The following is a 20,898-nucleotide window of genomic DNA, read 5'->3' as shown; positions in this document are numbered from 1 at the left end:
CGTCGTTGTTCACGTCAATTAAACGTCTCACAATCGCTGAGCATGAACCGCAGACCAAACTGGAAGGCATCAGCAGTCGGGTGGTGAGCCGTCGATAATAACAATTGCCCAAGCTCTGAAAGTCCTTTACGTGTAGTAATAGGTTTTTTACCTTTTAAACTACTACAAAAACTGACACCTTTATACAAGGCATCATGTTTGCAATAACCACAACACAAGCAGTCAAAATGCAAACAAAAAGAAACAACTCTGATACTGATAATGATATGCACAGTCCTTGAAGTTGATTGGTCCACACCCGAGACAGCTTTTCTTAGAGCCTAGTCGTCATTGGTGTTGGACCAGATGACGCCATCAAGGTGTGGACCAATCAACTTCAAGGACAGTGCATATCATTATCATTATCAGAGTTGTTTCTTTTTGTTTGCATTTTGACTGCTTGTGTTGTGGTTATTGCAAACATGATGCCTTGTATAAAGGTGTCAGTTTTTGTACCAGTTTAATAGGTTAAAATCTACTACTATATTTTGCCACTGGTAAAGGAGGTCTCATAGTGTAAATCCTTTACGTGTGTTTTTTTTATTTTTTACTCAACACACTCAACAACACTGCCTTAAAATAAAATAAGAATACAGTAATCGGCGACGTCTCGTGCGGTGGTTTTCTATATACTAAGATGGTTTTGAGCCAATTAGTGTTTATACACGTGTATGGAAACCGGAGCACCCAGAGAAAACCTATGCGATTAAGTGCTGACGAAAATGACACTCGTCTCCGTTAAGGGGATTGGTCTCCAGGTGATGCCATGATCATCACCACCATCAGTAAATCACACAGCAGCAGCAGCAACGACACAGTGATGATGGATATGACATACCTGTCAACCCATACGGTTTACCCGTTTTCTTGTACAGGGAAATTGAGTTCTCAGGTCCATACGGCGTGCAGCCGTTTCAATACGGGCAAAAAAAATGTGTCCATTTGTTTGAACGTTGAGATGTAATAAGGGGCACGGGGTGACCAGCTAGGTCTGAATTGATCTGTAATAAGGTAGGCGCTGATAATGGGCTTGACAGGCATGCGACAGTGATGATGGACACGCAATGAGCTGGTGGTGGAGAGAGGTGGAGAGGCAGTCCCAGGTGGGGATTTCTGCTGCGCCACTGTGGCAAGAAAAACAACGCGGAGTCTTTCGGTCTGTGGCATCGTTGCCTGCCGTGGGCATGCGTATCTGCAAACGCTGACAAAGGGCATGGGACGAAAGATGCTGGAAGGTGTGAAAAGAATATTGCTGGGAATTAACGCCGATACAGCAAAGAGGAACGAACTGCCGTGGACTGGAGAACAATCTCAAATCAGAGAAGTGGCCTTGACGGGGAAGTGAAACGGGCTTGGGTAGTGCACACCGCGTTAGACGGTGCCGTGCATATTGTACTCTAGTCCCTTGCATGACGTCATGGCCATACTTCCTATCACGTCGTGTTTTCAGATGGCTAAGGAAACAATAAAACACTCGCATCGTCCGAAATTTCGTTTCGAGGCACGATTTTTTTTATATGTATATTCGTATCAATCCGAATGTTGGGAACACATTGCAAGCGTCTAAATCCACAGGGCACTTCCAGACATTCGTTACGGGATAATAGTCGGGTGGGCTAAGCCGCCTACGTGTGGTACAAGCCATGTGTGTCCTCGCTGCAGGCACCAGAATCAGAATCTTTAGACTGGAGGAATCCGATTAGCTATGAAGCTGTTTTTCACACATGTCTCGTATGGGCAGCAGCAGGGACCTCTATAGGAGGGCGCCAGTTGACGCCCTAACCTGGTCATGGCTGACGAGGCCACTTCTGTCAGCACCAGGACAACCAAGGGCCTCTTAACCTCGCCCGACCCCGACAATGAATGTGCTCAGGGTGGAGCGGTGACACAGTGTGTTGCACACACACCGCATTAAGGTTACCGGCAGCGTGGCTTCGATTCCCTGGCCACTGCTAACGTCAGTGGCGGAGAAATATCTGAATTGGTTCAGCGCACCCACTTCGCCCACCCACGTCGGCCAGCGTAGTGAAGTATCGACGGACAGCCCCGTGACCGACACAGTCAGCAGTGGATTGACTAAAGTGCTACGAATATTGCAAATGTCATCTTGACATGCAAAACATCATTGTGCTGCCGACGTCACCATTTTTAATGCCACTGCTATGAAGAAGGTCCAATGCCCAAAATATGATGTCAGGATTAATGACGAACCAATTAAGCTGACCTCGTCATATCCGTGTTACTGTATCGGTGGCATAGCGTGGTTGGCATGGGCCCTGGTGCAAGGAATATAATGATATCTCCCCTGTCCAATTTCTCTTGATATGCAAATTATTTTGTCAAGACGCTCTTCGCCCCCCCATCCCAGCATACATAGTCGCTCCAAGCCTGGGGCGTGTCATTCAGACTCTGCCTTCTCGACAGACCTGTTCTCCACCTGAATACAGCTGCTTGCGTTGTGGCCGAAACGTCGTGAGAATTGTTTTATGATGTTTTTATTTTTTATTTTATTATTTTCCTTCTACGTGACTTTACCGAAACAACCAATAAGATTCTCCGCACTCTTCGAAAGCCTGATGCCTGGGACCCTTCCGGCCCACTGGTTCTCTGGTGCAATTGCACCGCCTGCACACCACTCGGTAGCTACGCCACTGCCCCCCCCCCCCCCCCCCCCCCAGGCCCCTTGACAGGCATATTTATTTCTCCCGTCCGTGACACGGGGCTGTGGCAGCCTCTAATGTGAGTGGGCTTGGCCGTCGTGTCTCAGAGATGCCAATCGCACAATTATCCCTCTTGGCTAAGAGTTTGCACGGAGCTGCCAACGATCGCGCACGACGCGCGGCAAGAACGGGGGCGGCCGTAAGATGTTCGCAACGATCTAACCCTGTCTGTTTGTAAATCTATAAATTTATCTTAATGTATATGTTGGTCTATTCGTCAATCTATCCGTCTGTGTATGTGTGTCTAAGTGGAATTTCTTTAACGTAGACAGCATTAATTTATTGTGTTTTCTACCTACGTGACTTTACCGAAAGAGCCAAAGAGTATGGCTCGCTGCAGTCACGAAAACTTCAAATCTAGATAGTAGGAAGCATTGCCTTGGTTATTTGTGTCACCCTGAATTCAGGATGGTGGCCAAGATAGGAATCGAGCCATTGGATCGGAGTTAGATGGCTCGATCAGACGCCACCTAATCACCGTGTCAGATCGGACGTCACCATCCTGCATGTCCGTCTGGCAATTAACAATTAACCCACGTCCACCCAACCTCCGGTGAAAATGATGAATTGTCATTATTCAGAGCCACGGATCGATTCAAGAATTGAGTTATTTGGTTTATTTAATCTGTCTCGTGTGTAGTTCATGTTCTCATTTGTAGTTTCGATTGTATCGTCTCATTTGCAATGTGCGCGTTGCGATTGCTCCGTCTCACGTGTCGCGACTCTCTTGTGTGTATCGTCATCACTGTTTGCGTCCTGTCCGTCTCTCTCAGTGCATTGCCCCTTCTCTTGCGTGCCGCCCTCTCGTCGGCGTTGTTTGTCTCGCTTGTACGGCTTATCGCCTTCGTACCGACTCATTTGCATCGTCCGCTGTAATCCAATTACGTATCCATAAAAAAAAGTGTTTTTTGTTTAGATGGCGTATAACTGTGTCGCAACCCTCCACCAGCCGACACGGCCAAACAGTAAAAAATGTGTTTGGCCGTGTCGGGTGGTGGAGGGTTACGACACATTTATAAATAACGCGATCTAAACCCAAAAACCTATATTAGGAATAATATTGGTCGCGAAAGCCTACGTGTTAAATATAAATGTGTTGTTAAAACGCGCCACTACCCGACACAGCCAACTAGTAAGGGTTGTCACGCAAACAGAACGTGACCAATTCGTCACTAGTACAGCACTAACCGGTGTGTTGGAGGGCAAAGCCGCAACATTTACAATCTGAGTACGACGTTTCGCCAGTAATTACAACCAGCTTCATCAGGCGACAAACATATTTTTTTTGAGAAGTCCTCCTGTTTCGTTCCTTAAAATTCATTTTATTCAGCCTCCGTGTAAGTTTAGCATAAATATTGGCCGACAATTTGCCGTGAATTATATACAATCGATGATGTCACAGCTTAACGATCCATCGCGGGCGAGAATAGAAGCATCATATTTAATCGGAGGACCGGCGCATCAGTGCATGGGCCCTCTGCGTGATTTACACCGCTGCCGTGAGACTGTAACTTTGCAGTCCACAAAACCCTGCCCAACCAAAATGCTGCCCTATAAAACTTTCGTCTTTCAATCTTTACTTTCTTTTTTTTTAAACCTTCTCGTATATAATTATATGAACTCTCTCTCCTGTATCTCTCTCCTCTCTCTCTCATATATCTCTCTTTCCTCTCTCTCCCTCGTCCATCCACCCTTCGGTGTATGAATTTCACGAGAGCCGGCGAGATGCCGCCGCTTCCACGATACTTATTTCATTATCGATCCATAACGAAAGAGCAGCCTTGGAGCGTCACTTTAGCCGCTGCTCGGCTGCTGAAAGCTCTTTCCCTCCCTCTCTCTCTCTGCGCGCGCTTTGTCAGGAAATAATAATGCCGCGGATCCACGCGTGGTTTTTTTTCTGGGTGATGCTCGATGGTGGTGGTGGCAGGGCGGGGGGGTGCGATTGTTATTGGGGGTGGGGGAGCTGGAAAGTGGCATGGGAAGGCCTCACTCACGCAGCGAAATGCAAACCTCGGTGTTCGCCGGGTCTGCGGGCTTACGCTGCCGCATTACCGAATGCGATTCGACAAAACGCCGGCGCCTCGAGGAAACTCGGCGCTGCCTCGAGTGCCCGGCCGCATGGACCCCCTCATTGTGCGCCCGTTTTAACAGCGGGCCGCCGCCTCTCGCCTTGTCGGCTGCACTCCACTGCGCATTTCTCTTCGGTGCTGTCAAACCGTTTCAACACTCCCCCTTTTTTTGCCCCCACTCTGTTCGCTCTAAGTTATTTATTTTTTTCGGGGTTTTTTTTACATCCACAATTTTTCTTCTTGGTTCTTTCGGTAAAGTCACGTAGAAGGGAAATAATAAAATAATAAAAATAAAACCTAATAAAATAATTCTCACGACGTTTCGGCCACAACGTAAGCAGCCGTCCTCAGGTGAAGAACAAGTCTGTCGGGGAGACAGCGTCTTCAGACGTCTTCAGACGTCTTCAGACGCTGTCTCCCCGACAGACGTCTTCATTATTTTATTATGTTTTATTTTTATTATTTTATCATTTCCCTTCTACGTGACTTTACCGAAAGAACCAAGAAGATGAATCCCTGCAGTCACGAAAGCTTTAAATCGAAAAAATCCACAATTTTATTTCGATTTACCCCTGGCATATAGGGGATGGTGGATGCCGCGGTTGTAATTGTTGGCACACTGCGTGGGGCTTGCGTTCCAGAGGTCGCAGGTTCGATTCAATCTCAGGGCGCGGCAGTTGGAACGACGGTGCAGGGTTCTCAAATACCCCACCAACGCATTTCTCCGCCCAGCAGTATGGGGCCGTCCATAAATGACGTCACGCACCTAGGGGGGGTTCAGACATTTGTTACGATGTGTGACAAGAGGGGGATTAAGAAATGTGACGTCACGTAAAAATGTGCAACTTTAAATAAATATATATTTGCTATAACAACACAAATTGTTATAACAACACTCCTACAACATCAGAGTGCAGCGCCACATTAAATACGCACTACAATGACGATAGTTTAAAGCGATTTGAAGCATGTTTTATTTTCAAAATGGAAATATGGTTTTGGTGGGAGGGCAGAGCTTTGTGACGTCATATTTGAGGGGGGGTCTGACTTTATGTGACGCCGTGTGACGAGGGAGGGGGGGGTAAAAAAATCGTCCAAAATCGCGTGACGTCATTTATGGACGGCCCCTATACACGGGTACATCGCGGTCGACGGGGTAAAGTGTCGGTGCGCTCACCTCTTCCTTAACGGCTGGCTCGCGTTGACGAGGAGGCCAACGACTCTGTAGGGAGCTCTCGCTAGTTGGAGGTGCCTTCCACCAGCAGGGGTGTGAGCGGGCGATTGCAGGTGCTGCGCCTTCACGCGGCATGCGCTCAGAACTCATCGAGGCGCGTCCCCGCGTGCAGCGCCGCGCTCACGGTATTAAAGCGACTTGTCACGTGGCCGCCCAGAGTTTAGCATCATCTTAGCCATCCCCGGGTCCCTTTGATGAAGTGAGCTGCAGTGTTGGGAAACAGAGCGTCCAAGGGCCACCTTTGTTTTTTTACAGCTCGCGTTATGGGATGCCGAAAACAAAGCGTTCAAGTGCACCTGTGTATTCATAATATAGGTTTTTGGGTCAGATCGCGTTATTTATAAATGTGTCGTAACCCTCCACCACCCGACACGGCCAAACAGTAAAAAATGTGTCACGTTTTTCAAAGGACAAAATAATTCACTTCTTTAGCCCACTGGGGTGTTGAAGAGAGAATCAACAGCATTATAAAATTTGAGTACAATCAGCTTCATCGGGCAAGAATGGTGAAGCTCCCCTTTAAATAGAGCAGCATCATTTGAATTAAATGATGACATCACCCTGATGCTGCTCTGTTTAGGACCGGAAGCAACAGGAGAGCTTCACCATTATTGCCCGATGAAGCTGATTGTAATTATCAGCGAAACGTCCACCACCCGACACAACCAATTAGAAAGGTTTGTCACGTAAACACGTAAACAAAACATGCCAATTCGTGACTCGTTCAGCACACCGGTGTGCCGGAGAGTATTGTAAATGATGTGGGTTTACTCTCCAACACACCAGTGTGCTGTACCAGTAACGAATTGGCCACATTCTATTTACGTGACAAACCTTGCTAATTGGCTATGTCAGGTGGTGGCGGGTTCAACGACACATTTATATTTACCCGACATAACCCTAAAAACCCTCTTTTATGATCTTCAACTGCTCCCACCTTGGTGTATTTGGTCCAAAAAGAAATCACCGGAGTGACGTGGCCCAGCGCTTGTCATTGAGGTTCACGGTTTCAAATCCAGCGGCCGCCCCGATTATTACTGCGGCTGTGATAATAACAACCGCAGTAATAATGCCTCTAATCGCCGTCTGCTTCGCAGTGGGCGTTAAAGATTCCCCCTGACGTCATCGGCAAGAGGAGGCCATTTGTGTGGCGGCGTCGGCGTTCAAATTTGCCAAATTGGAAGATTGCACGGCAAATTACTCAATTGGGATCACACAAGCAGCAGCAGCAGCAATCATCGCTTGCTACTGGCAGCAGACTGATGCCCCAGGTCACTCTTGCGCATGAGATTCATCCTGGTCTCTTGAGTTCCCATTCTGTTAAACAAATCAACGTTGACTCTTGCGGTTATTTATTTTACAACAATTACTGATATAGTGAACGTGTTTGTCAGTCTTCTCATAACTCTAGAAGTAAATTTAAGACAAGGATACACAATTCATACACACACAATATCAGCAGCAGATTTCTCACCTGCCTAAACAAAATACGCACATTTAAAATTTAACAGTTTTTGTCTGCTTATGAGAATTGCTCTGTGCAAGTGTCTGTAGCAACCCTTTGTATGCAGACAATTTGTAAAAAAACACAGAGTCCTCCCATTATTTGTTAGAATTAATGAGTGATATGAAATGTGTGAACCACTGCGTCACCATTCCACCCTTCAAGTGTACGTGTGTGTCGAGTAGTGGCCTTCATAGGTGCTTGCTCACTGCACTTTCCCTAAAAGTATATTATAAAACTCCGGCGGGGGGGCAATGAAAATGCCATTTGTTCAAAATGTTCAGCTCTTCCTGTCCTCCCGGTGACAGAGGAGTCCTCGCTCTTTATTCTGACTCGACATTCGCTGCACATGCAGTGGCATCGGGGGGTGCCACTGCATGTCATGTGAAGGCGGCCTGTGTGTGAAGCATGAGAGACGCTGCTCATACCACCCACAGCACGGCAGCTGGAGGGCATTGCACTCCGCGTGCAGTGTCAGCCCCTGGGGGTTGGGGGGCGAGAGCGCCTGGATCGGCGCAGAGGTGACAGGGGGCCATGGCACTACGGATTAACCCGGAGGGCTGGTGGCCGGAGGTACCGGGGGAGGGGCCCCAAAAGAGGGGGCTGGGCGACCCCGGGACCGGTTCCAGGTGTGTCTCGAAGGTTCGAGAAGGGAGGCGTTGCTAGGAGCGGAGGAAGCCCCGGGACTGACTATATAAGCCGGACCCCTGAACGGATCCGGCTGCTGTTGTCAACCTGAATACATGAAGCCGTCATCCTGAAGAGAAGCCCCGAAGACAAGACCGGACCCGAGTCGGGGTCCAGTCTTGACAGCCTCCCCCAGTTGTGTTAGGGCTCGTTAGCCAAGAGGGACTACCTCCTTAGGTTACCTGGTGGAAGGGGCAGCTACCCCTTTGTGTTAGGGTGTTGATGTTGTTATAAACGTGTTGACTCCAGAGAAGCATCTCTCTCTCCCTTTGTACCAACTTCACATACGTTCATTGAAGCAGCAGTTTTACACTGCGAATACTTGCATGTGCATGCACGCATGCGTGTGTAATGACAATAGAGCCTGCACGCGGTGTGAGGGGACTAGTGGCCACGGGAGGCAATGGCAGGGGAGTCAGCCTACAGTGTGAATGCACTAGTGGCCACGGGAGGTAATGACAGGGGAGTCAGCCTACAATGTGAGTGGACTAGTGGCCACGGGAGGTAATGACAGGGGAGTCAGCCTGCAGTGTGAATGGACTAGTGGCCACGGGAGGTAATGGTAGGGGGTTGAGTTGTGAGTGCGAAGGGACCGGTGGCTACGGGAATGTTCCAGAAGGGAGCGTGGTCGGGTGACGGAAGGGGTCGATGGAGTCTGCCGGTGGAGAAAGCGTCCAGTCAGCGAGAATGATCGAGAAGGGGGGCGTGGCCTCGGTCGGTGTATAAGGGGGAGATGCGCGGGAGACTCGGGGCTGTTGCAGTGGGGCTCTCCGTGTCTTCAACAAAGCGCCTTGTCAAGAGCAGAGTATGAAGTCGTCGTTACGCACGCACACGTTGCAGACACTCGCAGTTTCTTCGTGGTGTTGAGTCTCTCTCAGGGCCGTGCAATGGACTCTCACGTTATTTTCTGTGTGTCCTTGTCTGCCTGTTGTAAATAATCCCCCCGGGCCCTGTCTACTGGCAGTTTCTCACCGGCAGCTGCTGCCGATGGTTCCGGTGTCTTTGTGTGAGGCTCAGTATGTCGTCACATCTGTTGATATGTATGTCGTCATATCTGTTGATGTGTATGTCGTCACATCTGTTGATATGTATGTCGTCACATCCGTTGATATGTATGTCGTCACATCTGTTGATATGTATGTCGTCACATCTGTTGACATGTATGTCGTCACATCTGTTGATATGTATGTCGTCACATATGTTGACATGTATGTCGTCACATCTGTTGACATGTATGTCGTCACATCTGTTGATATGTATGTCGTCACATCTGTTGATATGTATGTCGTCACATCTGTTGACATGTATGTTGTCACATCTGTTGACATGTATGTCGTCACATCTGTTGATATGTATGTCCTCATATCTGTTGATATGTATGTCGTCACATCTATTGACATGTATGTCGTCACATCTGTTGATATGTATGTCGTCACATCTGTTGATATGTATGTCGTCATATCTGTTGATATGTATGTCGTCACATCTGTTGATATGTATGTCGTCACATCTGTTGACATGTATGTCGTCATATCTGTTGATATGTATGTCGTCACATCTGTTGACATGTATGTCGTCACATCTGTTGACATGTATGTCGTCACATCTGTTGATAGGTATGTCGTCACATCTGTTGACATGTATGTCGTCACATCTGTTGACATGTATGTCGTCACATCTGTTGATATGTATGTCGTCATATCAGTTGACATGTATGTCGTCATATCTGTTGACATGTATGTCGTCACATCTGTTGATATGTATGTCGTCATATCAGTTGACATGTATGTCGTCATAGCTGTTGATATGTATGTCGTCACATCTGTTGATATGTATGTCGTCATATCTGTTGACATGTATGTCGTCATAGCTGTTGATATGTATGTCGTCACATCTGTTGATATGTATGTCGTCATATCTGTTGATATGTATGTCGTCACATCTGTTGATATGTATGTCGTCATATCTGTTGACATGTATGTCGTCATAGCTGTTGATATGTATGTCGTCACATCTGTTGATATGTATGTCGTCACAGCTGTTGATATGTATGTCGTCATATCTGTTGATATGTATGTCGTCATATCAGTTGATATGTATGTCGTCATAGCTGTTGATATGTATGTCGTCACATCTGTTGATATGTATGTCGTCATATCTGTTGATATGTATGTCGTCACATCTGTTGATATGTATGTCGTCACATCTGTTGATATGTATGTCGTCATATCTGTTGACATGTATGTCGTCACATCTGTTGACATGTATGTTGTCACATCTGTTGACATGTATGTCGTCACATCTGTTGATATGTATGTCCTCATATCTGTTGATATGTATGTCGTCACATCTGTTGACATGTATGTCGTCACATCTGTTGATATGTATGTCGTCATATCTGTTGATATGTATGTCGTCACATCTGTTGATATGTATGTCGTCACATCTGTTGACATGTATGTCGTCACATCTGTTGACATGTATGTCGTCATATCTGTTGATATGTATGTCGTCACATCTGTTGACATGTATGTCGTCACATCTGTTGACATGTATGTCGTCACATCTGTTGATATGTATGTCGTCACATATGTTGACATGTATGTCGTCACATCTGTTGACATGTATGTCGTCACATCTGTTGATATGTATGTCGTCATATCTGTTGACATGTATGTCGTCACATCTGTTGACATGTATGTTGTCACATCTGTTGACATGTATGTCGTCACATCTGTTGATATGTATGTCCTCATATCTGTTGATATGTATGTCGTCACATCTGTTGACATGTATGTCGTCACATCTGTTGATATGTATGTCGTCACATCTGTTGATAAGTATGTCATCATATCTGTTGATATGTATGTCGTCACATCTGTTGATATGTATGTCGTCACATCTGTTGACATGTATGTCGTCATATCTGTTGATATGTATGTCGTCACATCTGTTGACATGTATGTCGTCACATCTGTTGACATGTATGTCGTCACATCTGTTGATAGGTATGTCGTCACATCTGTTGACATGTATGTCGTCACATCTGTTGACATGTATGTCGTCACATCTGTTGATATGTATGTCGTCATATCAGTTGACATGTATGTCGTCATATCTGTTGATATGTATGTCGTCACATCTGTTGATATGTATGTCGTCATATCAGTTGACATGTATGTCGTCATAGCTGTTGATATGTATGTCGTCACATCTGTTGATATGTATGTCGTCATATCTGTTGACATGTATGTCGTCATAGCTGTTGATATGTATGTCGTCACATCTGTTGATATGTATGTCGTCATATCTGTTGATATGTATGTCGTCACATCTGTTGATATGTATGTCGTCATATCTGTTGACATGTATGTCGTCATAGCTGTTGATATGTATGTCGTCACATCTGTTGATATGTATGTCGTCACAGCTGTTGATATGTATGTCGTCATATCTGTTGATATGTATGTCGTCATATCAGTTGATATGTATGTCGTCATAGCTGTTGATATGTATGTCGTCATATCTGTTGATATGTATGTCGTCACATCTGTTGATATGTATGTCGTCACATCTGTTGATATGTATGTCGTCATATCTGTTGACATGTATGTCGTCACATCTGTTGACATGTATGTTGTCACATCTGTTGACATGTATGTCGTCACATCTGTTGATATGTATGTCCTCATATCTGTTGATATGTATGTCGTCACATCTGTTGACATGTATGTCGTCACATCTGTTGATATGTATGTCGTCATATCTGTTGATATGTATGTCGTCACATCTGTTGATATGTATGTCGTCACATCTGTTGACATGTATGTCGTCACATCTGTTGACATGTATGTCGTCATATCTGTTGATATGTATGTCGTCACATCTGTTGACATGTATGTCGTCACATCTGTTGACATGTATGTCGTCACATCTGTTGATATGTATGTCGTCATATCTGTTGACATGTATGTCGTCATATCTGTTGATATGTATGTCGTCACATCTGTTGACATGTATGTCGTCACATCTGTTGATATGTATGTCGTCAAATCTGTTGATATGTATGTCGTCATATCTGTTGACATGTATGTCGTCATAGCTGTTGATATGTATGTTGTCACATCTGTTGATATGTATGTCGTCATATCTGTTGACATGTATGTCGTCACATCTGTTGATATGTATGTCGTCATATCTGTTGATATGTATGTCGTCACATCTGTTGATATGTATGTCGTCACATCTGTTGACATGTATGTCGTCACATCTGTTGACATGTATGTCGTCATATCTGTTGATATGTATGTCGTCACATCTGTTGACATGTATGTCGTCACATCTGTTGACATGTATGTCGTCACATCTGTTGATATGTATGTCGTCACATATGTTGACATGTATGTCGTCACATCTGTTGACATGTATGTCGTCACATCTGTTGATATGTATGTCGTCACATCTGTTGACATGTATGTCGTCACATCTGTTGATATGTATGTCGTCACATATGTTGACATGTATGTCGTCACATCTGTTGACATGTATGTCGTCACATCTGTTGATATGTATGTCGTCACATCTGTTGATATGTATGTCGTCATATCTGTTGACATGTATGTCGTCACATCTGTTGATATGTATGTCGTCACATCTGTTGATATGTATGTCGTCATATCTGTTGATATGTATGTCGTCACATCTGTTGATATGTATGTCGTCACATCTGTTGACATGTATGTCGTCATATCTGTTGATATGTATGTCGTCACATCTGTTGACATGTATGTCGTCACATCTGTTGACATGTATGTCGTCACATCTGTTGATAGGTATGTCGTCACATCTGTTGACATGTATGTCGTCACATCTGTTGACATGTATGTCGTCACATCTGTTGATATGTATGTCGTCATATCAGTTGACATGTATGTCGTCATATCTGTTGACATGTATGTCGTCACATCTGTTGACATGTATGTCGTCACATCTGTTGATAGGTATGTCGTCACATCTGTTGACATGTATGTCGTCACATCTGTTGACATGTATGTCGTCACATCTGTTGATATGTATGTCGTCATATCAGTTGATATGTATGTCGTCACATCTGTTGATATGTATGTCGTCATATCTGTTGATATGTATGTCGTCACATTTGTTGATATGTATGTCGTCATATCTGTTGACATGTATGTCGTCATAGCTGTTGATATGTATGTCGTCACATCTGTTGATATGTATGTCGTCACAGCTGTTGATATGTATGTCGTCATATCTGTTGATATGTATGTCGTCATATCAGTTGATATGTATGTCGTCACATCTGTTGATATGTATGTCATCACATCTGTTGATATGTATGTCGTCACATCTGTTGATATGTATGTCGTCACATCTGTTGACATGTATGTTGTCACATCTGTTGACATGTATGTCGTCACATCTGTTGATATGTATGTCCTCATATCTGTTGATATGTATGTCGTCACATCTGTTGACATGTATGTCGTCACATCTGTTGATATGTATGTCGTCACATCTGTTGACATGTATGTCGTCACATCTGTTGACATGTATGTCGTCACATCTGTTGACATGTATGTCGTCACATCTGTTGATATGTATGTCGTCATATCAGTTGACATGTATGTCGTCATATCTGTTGACATGTATGTCGTCACATCTGTTGACATGTATGTCGTCACATCTGTTGATAGGTATGTCGTCACATCTGTTGACATGTATGTCGTCACATCTGTTGACATGTATGTCGTCACATCTGTTGATATGTATGTCGTCATATCAGTTGATATGTATGTCGTCACATCTGTTGATATGTATGTCGTCATATCTGTTGATATGTATGTCGTCACATTTGTTGATATGTATGTCGTCATATCTGTTGACATGTATGTCGTCATAGCTGTTGATATGTATGTCGTCACATCTGTTGATATGTATGTCGTCACAGCTGTTGATATGTATGTCGTCATATCTGTTGATATGTATGTCGTCATATCAGTTGATATGTATGTCGTCACATCTGTTGATATGTATGTCGTCACATCTGTTGATATGTATGTCGTCACATCTGTTGATATGTATGTCGTCATATCTGTTGACATGTATGTCGTCACATCTGTTGACATGTATGTTGTCACATCTGTTGACATGTATGTCGTCACATCTGTTGATATGTATGTCCTCATATCTGTTGATATGTATGTCGTCACATCTGTTGACATGTATGTCGTCACATCTGTTGATATGTATGTCGTCATATCTGTTGATATGTATGTCGTTACATCTGTTGATATGTATGTCGTCACATCTGTTGACATGTATGTCGTCACATCTGTTGACATGTATGTCGTCACATCTGTTGACATGTATGTCGTCACATCTGTTGATATGTATGTCGTCATATCAGTTGACATGTATGTCGTCATATCTGTTGACATGTATGTCGTCACATCTGTTGATATGTATGTCGTCATATCAGTTGACATGTATGTCGTCATAGCTGTTGATATGTATGTCGTCACATCTGTTGATATGTATGTCGTCATATCTGTTGACATGTATGTCGTCATAGCTGTTGATATGTATGTCGTCACATCTGTTGATATGTATGTCGTCATATCTGTTGATATGTATGTCGTCACATCTGTTGATATGTATGTCGTCATATCTGTTGACATGTATGTCGTCATAGCTGTTGATATGTATGTCGTCACATCTGTTGATATGTATGTCGTCACAGCTGTTGATATGTATGTCGTCATATCTGTTGATATGTATGTCGTCATATCAGTTGATATGTATGTCGTCACATCTGTTGACATGTATGTCGTCACATCTGTTGATATGTATGTTGTCACATCTGTTGACATGTATGTCGTCACATCTGTTGACATGTATGTCGTCACATCTGTTGATATGTATGTCGTCATATCTGTTGACATGTATGTCGTCACATCTGTTGACATGTATGTTGTCACATCTGTTGATACGTATGTCGTCACATCTGTTGATATGTATGTTCTCATATCTGTTGATATGTATGTCGTCACATCTGTTGACATGTATGTCGTCACATCTGTTGATATGTATGTCGTCACATCTGTTGATATGTATGTCGTCACATCTGTTGACATGTATGTCGTCACATCTGTTGATATGTATGTCGTCACATCTGTTGATATGATTGATTTTGGACAAAATAGCACATATATCCTCAATACTTGTCAACATTTTAAATGACGTATTTAATGTCGTCGATATTTAAGGATGTATTAAATAATTTGGACTTTTTTCCCCAATTATTGAGGATATACTAAATACTTTATTTAAAAAATTGTTGAAAATCGAACTCAAAAAAATCAAACATAGCAACAAATGTGATGCCATAGATCAGTCGGCTCCGAGAGCTTTGTCCTGACAGTCCTCTCTATGGGATACCAGCAGGGAACTCAGCACAACTCGGGGAGGGGAACGACGACTGATGATGACAGTTTTATGAAAATGTATGCCGCGTTGGTAGCGATGCACAAGCACGAGCAATACAAAACAACTCAACGTGCTCGTAAATAAGAGCCGTTGGCTGAAACGTCGCTTATTATAAATGCCCCCCCCTCTACCTCCCACATTGAGAGCCACGGCGCTATTGAAGAATGTGCTGCGTTTGTTTTATACGACGAGAAGAAATCCCCTTTGCCATTGCCGGTTACCCCGAGAAGTCTTCCCCATTCCCGCCTGTGAATTTTGAATTTCGCGGTCTCCCGGCGTGGCCGCGAGGCTGTGCAATTGGCGGCTTATTCCTCGATAAAGAAGTCGCAGCGAGACGGACTTGGGTGCGGATTTTTTTTGCTCCGAGCAACACGCACAAGGGGAGGCGCAATCACGGCGCTTTTACGGCAGCGTTTACAACCCACGCACAGCGGAGGCCGCGAACGAGCAAATCCACTGCCATTGTTACTTGGCCTCCGAATGCTCCACCACCCGGGAGGACGTCCCCCTGTGGAGACGGAGCAGTAAAGCCATCCCTGTGTGTGGGCGCCGAGCGGCTTATTGCATCGAAGGATCGTGAAAGATGGCGTCTATTGGGGAGCTCCATCATCCAGCAGTGGACAGAGCACGGCTAATGATGAATGCCCCACAACAGCACGCTTATTGTATCTATGGGGCCTTTTGGCCAGGATCAAAAAAGCATCTGAAATATACGAATTGGTTTTACCCTTTCTGGCAATAAAAAGCAGGTTCACACACCAAATAGATACCTTTTGCAAGGCATCAAGTCTGCATAACTGCTCGAGCCGAAGCTATAAGTGCACCGATACTTGCATTGGTGAGACTAGGCCATTAAAGAAGACTGTCTCTGGTGTAGGCGATTCAGTTTCAAAGATAATGCTTATATCATCGAAGCATATTCATGTTTGCTTGTTTTGCCACAAGTATGTGTGGTTAATGCGGATTTGATGCCTTGCAAAATGTATCTATTTGGTGTTTGAACATCTTGGGACAAATATGTCTTCGTTATTGCACTGAACAGGGCCCCATGATGAACATGGAGGGCTCGCACCAACAATCACTGGCATCCAAACGCTATCCTTTTTTTAACAAGCCTGGCTAATGATGAGACCCCAAAGGTTAAAAAAACTGCTGCAGAGTTTGAGTGCCTTAGCAAATGCTGATCGATAGCTTTAGTCCAGAAGGCCCACTGGTAGACGGCCTACAAGGTAACGTGAAGTGAAGAAACAAATGGAAGGCCATTACCCATTGCTCCACAACGGCGCATGAATGACATTGCACTGCATACAAAATGAATAAGCAGACAATGTCTTGCTGACATATGAATCTCTCCATATAAACAAATCCAAGTCTGCCTGATACTACCCATCAGCCGCACGGCCTTCTGGGAGTGCATAATTTCAGCAGCATTGATTCAAGGCAGGCAACACTCCGTATAGGTTTCAACATTCAATGTCTCATCAGCAGAGTCGGGCTTGCTCGAGTCAATGCTGATGAACTGCTGCTCTGACAGGCACGGGGACTACTAGATGGGTCCCAGACACGGGTGGGTGGCTGAGTGGGTGGGGTAGTGGATGAGCGCGTGAATGGGCCGGTGAGTGGATCTGCAATTCACTCTCAAAGCATTTGAATGGCTCCATAACTTGGAACGGATATCTCTTAAGGGTCGTTCTAAGTAAAATGAAACAATAATGAAATGCCACGTGAGGAGATCAACTCGATCCAGCGACCTCTGGAAATCGTCGGTCCAGTGCGCTAACCATCACAGCGCTGTGGCACAGCCCTCCTCCCCTCTCTAATTAGATAGGTTGAGTGATTTTGGTCCGTGGAACACATACAATCAACTTGTACTATCTATAATATGGCGTCTTCCCCGTTGATGATTGTTCCTACGACAAGCATCATTCATTCATTAATCATTTGCCTCTGTAAGCATCACTGGGGTCTATAAAGAAGAACCGTTTCCTGAAACGTCGCCGATTATATATTTTTTATATTTTAAAGCAGTATTATTGACCAGCGTTTTGAGTTTTTTTGTGCTTGCACACGACTGCCGATACAGCATCACCCAACAATGTGTCTAATCGTGAGACTCAATGCTTCTTTTCAGGAGGGTCTTGCATCGGGATGTTTGACCGAGTCTTTCTTTGAGCAACCGGTTTTTTTGTTTTTGTGTTGACAAAAATCCCAGGCAAAATGTGGAGACAGGAGAACTCGGTTGTGTGCGAGAGAAGAACGCGCACACTGCTCTGTGTACAGTCTCACATACACCCCACCCCCTTGTCAGTCCACTGCTGGGTGAAGACCTCCCTATGCCGTGCGGGTCGTGGGTGGTAAACGTGACCCATACTTCACCGCGCTGGTCATTGCTGGTTGGGGGAAATTTCGTTCCATGCGGTTTGAATTCACTCAGATGTGGCGATGCTCTCGAACGTGGGATTACATTGTGTGTGTGTGTGTACTGAATGCGCTACTCGGCAAGCAGCTGCACTGTCCTCTCCTAACAATGGAGTCTCGCAGGAGCCAAAACACCTTTCACTTAAGGTGGTCAACCCCTCCGAGCAACCATCCAGGATTCATACTCTTAGTTCTTTCGGTAAAGTCACGTAGGTAAAAAATGAAATTAAAATTAATAAAAATAAAACAATAAAAATCACGACGTTTCGGATGCAACACAAGTCTCCGTCATCAGGTGGGACCGTCACAGCCAGATTTGCTGCCTCCGAAACGTCGTAATTTTTATTGTTTTATTTTTATTAATTTTAATTTCATTTTTTACCTACGTGACTTTACCGAAAGAACTAAGAGTATGAATCCTTGCAGTCACGAAAGCTTCAAATCTAGAATCAACCATCCAGGCTCAATGCCTGCTTAACTTCCGAGAGATCTCACCAAGAAGTGATCGCGTGCAAGTACGGGACGATTTGGTCACGTCAACACACAAATAGCTCGGCAGCAACCTACTTGCTGCACTGCCTCCTGCAGGCACACTCAACCTCTCTGCCTCTGTTTTGTACTCATCAGTCACGCGCTTCCAAGTCCACCATGTCCATGAACCCGACTCAAACGATGGCGCTTTCCCCCAGAGTTCACCCAGCCCCGGGGCTCGAACCGAGGCTCTCAAAGGAACAAGGCTCAAGCATTGAGGTCGTTGCAAATTGAGCCCCCTGAGCCCCCCCCCCCCCCCCATTGCCACTCCCCCCCCCTAATCCCTCCCCCTCCAGCGGTGTGTGTTTAATGAGTTGCCCAAGAGAGGTCCTATCGGCGGCGGCATCGACGTTCTAAGGATTTTTCTCGCCGCTCAGCGTAAATCGAGACGCCAACTGCGTTTCCACGAGCCGAGTCCGAGCTTCGCTGACGACGCAGCTCAGCCTCGGCGTGCCCCCCCCCGCCTCCTCCTACCCCCCCCCCCGCCTCCAACCCCCCCCCCCCCGCAAGAAATAAAACTAAGGGTATCAAGAACATCATCGGTCATGGTCTATCCACTGCCCGATGACTCGTGCGCTCATGCGCACGCGATGGATGGATTGGTGATTTGGTGGGAGGTCCACATCCAGCAGTGGGTTGATCGTGGATGAAGATGGTGGTGACTGTGCACCGATTGATCGATACAAAATCTTCTTTTTTTACATATACAGTATATGTAAAGTTATGATAATTGGTTCTTTACCCTTCTATCTGGCAACAAAACTGACACCTTTTTACAAGGAGTCATGTTTGCATAGACCGCAATACCTGCAGTCATAATACATAGTATATGTAAAGTTGTCACGTGAACGAACGCGCCAGTGTATATTACCGCTTCAGCATTTGGAGAGCGATCCACAAACGTGAAATAATGGATTGCTAAGAAAAAACAATGGTCGTTCTACGTAAGTCTCCTCAAGTTTATTTTATTTTATTTATTAACCTGATAATTAAATATTCCGGCCAATACCACGATTTGACGAATATTCCTTTCCGCCAACCTGCGTTCCACCCGTACCCTCGCGACGTTTACCCTGATCCCGTAACCCTCTCGATGTAGATTCTTCTAACACCCCACTCGGCAAAGAGGCAACAGCAGTAGCAGCCCTGCGGCCTCCTCCCCCCACCCTCCCGCGTCCCTGAAGAAATATTTTCAACATTTATGAGCGTCGCCTAATTAACGTTGGGCGGGATGACGATTTTTTTTTCTTTCGCAGCAGCTAAATCCATAACGCATTAACGCCACAGCGGCCCTCTCTCCCCCGAGCATGAGGGGTGCCCGTTTTTTTTATGAAACAACATCACCATCACCATCGCCATCCCTTCACGTGTCCGGGCTGCCTTTCCGCGAGCCACCGGCACGCTCACAGCCGTCGAGACGCCGAGCCGAGCACTGCGCAATTGCAGGCCGGTTGCTTACAGCCTTGGGGCTGAGCTCCAGAAAATGAGAGAAGAAAAACATTTCAAACTAAAAAAACACACCCAACAAGAAAAATCCATGCCGTGAGAAAATTGAGAAATTAAGCTGCTCTGTCCGTGTACGGTAACAATGAAGAGGACGAGTCATAGGTGGAGTGGTGCGGGTGGGGGCGGGGCGAGTGGGCTGTCACTCACCCCCCACCCCTCACCCACCCACCCCACCCCTCAACCCCCCACCCCACTCCTCCTCCCTCCCACCGTAAACGATGCAGATCTGGAGGAGAACAGAATCGAATTTAGCTTGTCCACAAAATCGAGGAGGTGGATGCCGCTTGGATTAATTTGCACGGGAAAGAGTATTGCACGTATCTATTACCGCATTCTCGAGATTATAAGACGCCCTGGAAAATTATACACAATCTGGTCACGGACGAGCACACACACACGCACACATACCACCTGCCAGATTATCAGTCGCACCCCAAACTTGCACGGTCAACACGGCGTGTGTGTGCGGGAGGCAGTGCATCATGTAAACTGGAGAATACGGTGTACTTTTCGCAGTTAAAAGAAACGTTATGGTGCATTACAAATGCATTGTGCTATAGATTACGTGCGTTGTAAACGGCGTCGCTAAAAGCGTGGAAGACGCTGCAGCCGAAAGGGGTGGGGGGGTTAAAGGGGTTAAACAATGAACTATGTGACCCGGGGCAGTGATTCAAACTT

General features: G+C 45.4%; 1 protein-coding gene across 1 annotated transcript in view; it reads left to right on the top strand.

Annotated features, from left to right (window-relative positions):
* The window catches only part of LOC133351800 (contactin-1-like), a 100,249-nt gene that overhangs the window by 13,670 nt on the left and 65,681 nt on the right, over nucleotides 1-20,898 (top strand). The window lies entirely within an intron of this gene.

Source organism: Lethenteron reissneri, chromosome 38, assembly GCF_015708825.2.
Source record: "Lethenteron reissneri isolate LAM-NWPU_2019-01 chromosome 38, ASM1570882v1, whole genome shotgun sequence".
Lineage (NCBI taxonomy): Eukaryota > Metazoa > Chordata > Hyperoartia > Petromyzontiformes > Petromyzontidae > Lethenteron > Lethenteron reissneri.
Note: the sequence above shows the minus strand (reverse complement) of the source record. Positions and strands in the feature narration are given on the sequence as shown.